Source organism: Pongo abelii, chromosome 15, assembly GCF_028885655.2.
Source record: "Pongo abelii isolate AG06213 chromosome 15, NHGRI_mPonAbe1-v2.0_pri, whole genome shotgun sequence".
Classification (NCBI taxonomy): domain Eukaryota; kingdom Metazoa; phylum Chordata; class Mammalia; order Primates; family Hominidae; genus Pongo; species Pongo abelii.
The window spans coordinates 757,006-764,556 of record NC_072000.2 but is presented as its reverse complement, the minus strand read 5'-3'; the positions used below and the strand labels follow the sequence as shown (position 1 = coordinate 764,556).

The 7,551-nt window shown below is 37.2% G+C and overlaps 1 pseudogene; it reads left to right on the top strand.

The window, feature by feature from the left end:
- The first annotated feature begins 347 nt into the window (after positions 1–347).
- On the top strand, positions 348–2,299 carry LOC129053664 (C-terminal-binding protein 2-like; annotated as a pseudogene).
- Positions 2,300–7,551: the final 5,252 nt, after the last annotated feature.

Here is a 7,551-nt window from a genome sequence, read left to right as displayed (position 1 = left end):
CAGAGCAGGAGCAAGGACCAGGCTGCACCGGGCCGAAACCGCCTCCATTTCCAGCGTTCGCGGACTCCAGGAGCTCCAGACCTGGGGTAGTGGTGAGATTTTTGGATTGATTGTGTGATGGTGGCTGAGTTGCAAGCAAACAGGTTTCATCACCTTAAATTGCTTTGAACAAATTAACCTGTATTCCCTTACAAAGATGGACAGCCCATCGTGTGAACTATAGATTTTCTGAACAAATTTATATTGGATTCATAGTGGTGTCATGCCCGCAGACGCCTCCGAGTTCCCCTAAGTTCTTAGAGGACTGCTTTGACTTTTGATCTGAGAATTGCAAAGTTCCCTAAAGAATGACATTTGTGGATAAGTGCAAACTTAAGAGAGAGTGATTGGACAGAATTTGTGTAGGAATTCACCTCCAGGTCATGAAAGGCCCCGTGCACCCCCGCCCTGTGGTGGCGCTGCTGGACGGCCGCGACTGCATTGTGGACATGCCCATCCTGAAGGACCTGGCCACCGTGGCCTTCTGTGACGTGCAGTCCACGCAGGAGATCCACGAGAAGGTTCTAAACAGAGTCGTGGGCGCCATGATATACCACACCAACACCCCCACCAGGGAGGACCTGGCAAATTTCAAGGCCCTGAGAGTGATCGTGCGGGTGGGCAGTGGCTACGACAACGTGAACATCAAGGCTGCTGGCGAGCTCGGAATTTCTGTGTGCAACATCCCGCCCGCAGCCGTGGAAGAGACAGCCGACTCCACCGTCTGCCACATCCTCAACATGTACCGGAGGAACATATGTTTGTAACAGGCACTGTGGGAAGGCAAGCGGGTTCAGAGCGTGGAGCAGACCTGCGAGGTGGCCTCGGGAGTGGCCCGCGTTCGTGGGGAGACGCTGGGACTCATCGGCTACGGTCGCACGCAGCAGGCTTTTGCAGTTCCAGCCACCGCCTTTGGATTCAGCGTCATATTTTATTACCCCTACTTGCAGGATGGAATCGAGCTGTTCCTGGGCGTTCAGAGGGTCTACACACAGCAGGATTTGCTGTATCAGAGCGACTGCGTCTCCTTGCACTGCAGTCTCAGCGAACATAACGACCACCTCATCAATGACTTTACCATAAAGCAGATGAGGCAGGGAGCATTCCTTGTGAACACAGCCCGTGGTGGCCTGGTGGATGAGAAAGCCTCAGCACAGACCCTCAAGGAGGGCAAGATACGAGAGGCAGCCCTCGACGTGAATGAGTCGTAGCCCTTTAGCTTGGCTCAGGGTCCATTGAAGATGTCCCGAATATCATCTGTACTCCTCACACTGTCTGCTACCGCGAGCAGGCGTCACTGGAGATGAAGGAGGCAGCTGCCACCGAGATCCGCTGAGCCATCACAGGTCCCATCCCAGGAAGCTTAAGAAACTGTGAACAAGGAATTCTTTGTCACATCTGTGCTTTGCTCAGTAATAGACCAGCAAGCAATTCATCCAGTCATCGTGGGCGTGGCTCCAGGAGGACTTCCTGCATCCAATGAAGGGATCATCCCTGGATGCATCCCGGTGACTCACAACCTCCCGACAGTGGCACATACTTCCCAAGGGCCCCCTCCCAACCAGCCCACAATCACGGGGACAATCGAGAGCACCCCAACGAGAAATAGTAGAGAATGCCGGAGGGTAATCATTCTGATACACTTGGGAACAAGGACAGTGAAAAATAGATGAACTAACAGAAAAAGAATCTGATGCTCTTTTTAGCTGATTCTGGACATATACATCATTGATGTTGCAGTGTTAAAACTACAAGAGTTAGAAAACTGAAGATGTCGTCTGCTTACGGATGCTCTGAAAGAATAGGGTGTGATTTATTAACCATCAACTTCCGTTATTGTGTGTTAAGTTTTTCATCTGTGAGTCAAATCACAAAGAATAAATAGAACTTTTTCCTTTATCAGTCCCTTGGGCAGAGCAGGACCGGAACACCCTGCTCAGAATGTTGCATCAAGACTTCAAACATCAAAATAAAAACCATGAGGAGGAAATCCACATCTTGTGACTTGAGTCCCTTCAGTCTACAGGGACTGGCTACCGCTTTTTGCTAATAGGAAGATCACATTACTAGAAAATGTGGAGCAAACTGTTTGCCTGTGTTAGACATCTGCACGCATAGGATAGAGGACAGTACCGGCTCCTGTACAGAGAAACGTCTCTCACATCTGAACTGCATACTGAGCGGGCAAGTTGGTTGTAAGTTCAGTAAAAGCCTCCGATAATGCAAAAAATAAAAAATAAAGCAGTATCAAATTTCACAAGCTGTTTGTAATCAAATATATTTTCTCAGTTTCAGATGCTCTGCTATTTTATTGAGTGGGAAGTCTTGCACTAAAAGTGTTCAAGAAAAATAATATTGCATTTCCTTATGTCACAGGAAACACTTTTAATGGTAACTCGTCAGATTGTCTATGAAAAAACCCACTTTTTAAGACACTGATAAAATCTTCCTTTCTTCACGTATTTTATACAAGAACACTTCAGATGTAATGGATGTGACTGATTTTGAAAAATCCTATTAGATTTACGTCAATTAGTTACATGTTCTATTCATAGTCTTTTGTGGATCATTGCCTTTTTGTTTAAAAAGATGGCCTGCTTTGAGCCTTTCATTAGGTACATTCCTGTTTTTGTGACAAAAGACAAATTTTAAAATTGTCCCAAACAGAAAAATAATGCCTATCAGAAGTATGCTTTGTTTTAGTGTGAGTTACCGTTACTGTAGATGTTTATTGTAAATATGGACATTTAGCATTCAGTGCAGTTTTCAATAAAATGTAATTAGAAAAAAACTGCTTAATGAACACAAACAGAACATAGACAACAAAATAATATTAGAAGTGATACATAAAGAAAATGAGATATCAATAAAAATATTTTTAGAAACCAACAAAAACTGTGAATCTGAGGAACACAATAACTATATTAAAATTTCAATCAACAGTCACAAAAGCAGACTAATAAAGAAGAAAAAATCACACAATTGATGACATTGTAGTTGTAAATATTGAGCCATGAAAACAAATATTTTAAACAGAATAGAGAAAAAATATGGGATGTACTGCTCACCATCAAGTGGACCATTGTATTTATAAAAGGAGTCTAAGAAAAACAATATAGGAGAAAAGTAATAAAGAGGTTATTTTTAAAAAGTAGCTGAGAAATCCCCAGATGACAAGATAATTAAACAAGAAGAAATACTGCCAAACAAAATCCTTCAAGTGGAATAATTTCACTTCAGGAATAAAAAAAAAAAAGCCTTTCCAAAATAAATAAAAGCTGAGTGTGTTACTAACCACTAGAACACTCCTAAAGGAAATGTTAAAGAAAGTCTATCACATCCAAAAATGAAATGATGCTGCCCAGCATCATAAAAGCACATGAAAATAGAAAACTCTCTATTAAAGATAAATATATAAACAGGTATAGAAATCTCTACTGTCATAACGATGGGGCACAAAACTTTCAAAATATTGCCATGGAGTTTAAAAAATGCAGCACAAATCTGCATAAATGTGTGTTCATAGATAATAAGAAAAGATAATATGTGATATTAATAACACAGGAGGGTATGAAAAGGTAGAACTTTGCATTCAGTTGAGATATAGTTGTTATATATTGTCATAACTTTAAGATGATTTATATAGTCTTTATTTCTCAAGATGATTACCAAAAAAACCTGTAGAATGTATACAAAAGCAAATGAGAAAGAAATTGAATCACGTCACTACAAAATCAACAAACAAAAATAAAGCAGTAAGAGAAAAAATGATAAATAACACGTCTACAAGAAACACAGAAGACAATTACAAATAATAATAGTAACTTCATTAGCTGCAGTAATTGCTTCAAATATAAAAATTAAATACCTTAAAGAAAATGAATAAATAATTTAATGGATTAAGAACAAAGAAGATCTAGCAATGTGCTCTCTACAGGAGTCACTTTAGCTCTAAGGATGCAAATAACTTGAAATTAACAGTATAAATAAAATATATATTATACAAAAAGTAGCTACAATTGGAGCATCATGGTCATAATTCTATTAAACAAAATATATCTTAAGTCGAAAGTGTTAACGAGACAGATTGGTATTATGTAACGGTGAGATGTATTAACTTGAAAGGAATCTATAACAATAATTTATAAATCATATAAATATAATTTGAAAAACCTGCAAACATATACCATTGGGATTTTCACAAAAAATACATTAAATTTTTATATTACTATAGATAACACTGACATTTCTCCTTTTTTTTGGAGACAGAGTTTCTATCTCCCAGGATGGAGGGCAGTGGCACGATCTTGCGATAGGCTGACTACAACCTCGTCCTCCCAGGTTCAACTGATTCTCGTCTTTCAAATATGTAAAACAAATATTGACAGAAGTCAAGCAAGAAATATACAGCAACACAACAATTGCGGACTTCAAGACTCCACTTTCAATAATTACTAGAATAGTCAGATATAATATCAGGAAGAAAGCCAACCTGAACATTATAGACCTAACCAGCATTTACAGAACTCTGCAATCAAAAGCAGCAAAATATGCAATATTCTCAATCACACATGGTACATTGTGTTAGGATACATGTCTTATTAAATTTAAGAAAACTGAAGTCATATAATGTAAATAAACTAGAAATCAAAAGCAAGAAAATTTGGCAAATAAGTAAATAAGAGGAAATTACTCAAAATCTTACATATAGTCTTGCTGAAGTGTGAGGTGATTTAATATTAAGATGTCAGGGCCGGTGCGTGACTCATACCTGTAATCCCAGGACTTTGGGAGGCCAAAGTGGGTGGATCACTTGAGATCAGAAGTTTGAGACTAGCCCGGCCAACATGGCAAAACTCTATCTCTACCAAAAATACAAAAGTTAGCTATAAGTGATGGTGCATGACTGCAATCCCAGCTACTCTGGTGGCTGTGACTGGAGAATTGCTTGAATCTGGGAAGCGGAGCCTGCAGTGAGCACAGCTCACACCACTGTCCTTCAGCCTGAGTGACTCACTAAAACTCCATCTCAAAAAAAAAAAAAAGAGGTTATCAGTACTACTCATGATGATATAAAAATGTAATGTAATTTTCATCAAAATCCCAATGGTATATTTTTTTGCAGAACTTTTGTGTATAATTCTAAAAGTTGTTTAAGAACTGTTACTAGCCAAACACCCTTTAAAAAGGACAAAGAGTTACTACATTTTCTGATTTAAAATCATGATACAAAGCTACAAAAATAAAAACAATATGGTATTGCCACACAAACAGATACATAGGTGATGAAACAGAATAGAGATCCCAGAAATAAACCGTTGCCTATGTGATAAAATAATCCTCCATAAACTTTCCATGACCACACAAAAGAAAAATAAAAATCTCTTTAACAAAGAATTTTCAAAACTGCATATTTGCAGAGAAAAAAATAAAGTTGAGTGCTTCCTTTGTATCGTATACAAAAAGAAAAGTTTTTTTTTTAATGGATTCAATACTTAAACTAATACAATTCTTAGAAGTAAACATAGGGGAAATGCTTATGACATAAGTCTTAAAACTTTGCTTAAGTATGACATCAAATTCATAAGAAACAAGAAAAGAACAAAAAAAGGGAGTAAATTAAGCTTCAAGTGTTTTACACATCAAAGAAAACATTTAGTGACATACAAATGTCACCTAATAAGTGGGTGAAACCTGGGCATGGTGGCTCATGCCTATAATTCTAGATCTTTAGGAGGCCAAGGCAGAACGATCACTTGAGGCCAAAAGTTTGAGAGTGGCCATGAAAACATAGCAAGACCCTGTATTGTATAGGGTTATATACGTGCATACATACATACAACAGAAAAGAGTAAAAATATATTCTATTCTCATATATGGTAGATGGTAAATTTCAAAATATATAAACTCCTATAACTCAACAACAAAAAAAGTTAATAACTTGATTTAGAATGGTAAATGTTTGAAATGACTTTCTCCAAAGAAGATATAGAAATGACTAGGCATTTAAAAGGATACTCGACATCACACTTCTATAAAAATGCAAAGCAAAATCACAATAATCTATCATCTCAAACTGATTTTTAAAACAGTGTGAAAACTCTTCAAAAAAATTAAAATGATATTATTATATAAACCAGCAAACCCCCTTCTAGCTATATATTTAAAATATAGAACACATGATCCGGGAGAGATATTTGCACATCCAAATTTATTGCAGCATTATTAAAACAAGCCAAAAGGCAGAAACAACCGAGATGTCCCTTGACCAATGAACAGTTTAATAACAGGTGGCACATACGCAAAGTGGAATATTATTCAGTCTTTAAAAAGACACATTATATGATAATTATTGAGAATATCAAGTTAATTGAAATAAGGCAGCAACAAAGTGATAGTGTATGATTCCATTCATAATCAGGTACCTTAAGTAGACAAACTCATAGGAAAAAAAGTTAGAATGGCCTTTGTCAAAGGCTGAAGAGATGATAAAATGGGCAATTGTCTTAAAAGACATTTAATTTTAGTTTTGCAAGACATAGAAGTTCTACGGGTCTTTTGCATAACTATGTGAATGTACTTAACACTAATGAAATATATACTTAAAAAGAATTAAGACGGTAAATTTTACATTATGAGTTTTTACCACAATTACCATTTTTGAAAGAAAAAATATGGAGTTATAAAGCTTTCCAAAAATTAAATTTGGTTCACAAAAGATTTTCTCTCACACAAAGGAAGTATAGATTTATAATTAAACACATGGTGAAATTAAGACTATTTCACTGACTATTCATCCATACAATATAAGAAAACCATTGAAAATCAGCCAAAAAATACAGAAGATGAGCCATGAGCAAAGTTGGGGACTTATTTATAGAGACAAACAAACACATATATAATTTAATTTTGAAAACATATGACCGACTTATATTTAATTAAATCCAATATTAGTTTCCTGAGTGAAATTTGGTTTTCAGTTTGGGCAAATGAAGACCTTTCTGGGGTTAAATGGATTATTTCTTCTCCGTTTCTTGATATGGACCTGTGCTGGGAACTGGTCAGCTCTTCAAGTGCAGTGCACTCGGTTTTGTTTCTGTGCCAGGATTAAACCTATGATATTTCACATTTCATATATAAACCCCTATGAAGTATTTCCAGGGGATGGCTGCCCCATAACCTATGTTTTGCCAAGTGTTTACTATGAGTTTCACCACCATCCTCTTGAACGTGGTATTGTAACTAAAACTCTTCAGGAAATTCTACTTAAAACTAAAATCACGTATATCTCAAGAAACTCCTCTGTGATTTGAAATGCATCTGTCACGTGTTGTCTGCAATCAGCATCCTCTTTTAAAGAAAGTAGAAAGGACAGATGAGGAAACTGATAGTGTTACTGCATGGGAGACAGAGGTGAGAATACACATGGTGGACTTCAGGTTGTATTCTCATTTAGCAGAGAGAGGGAGCGACAGCCTTCTACGGTTTCTTTTACAAAGCCAGTAATCTCTA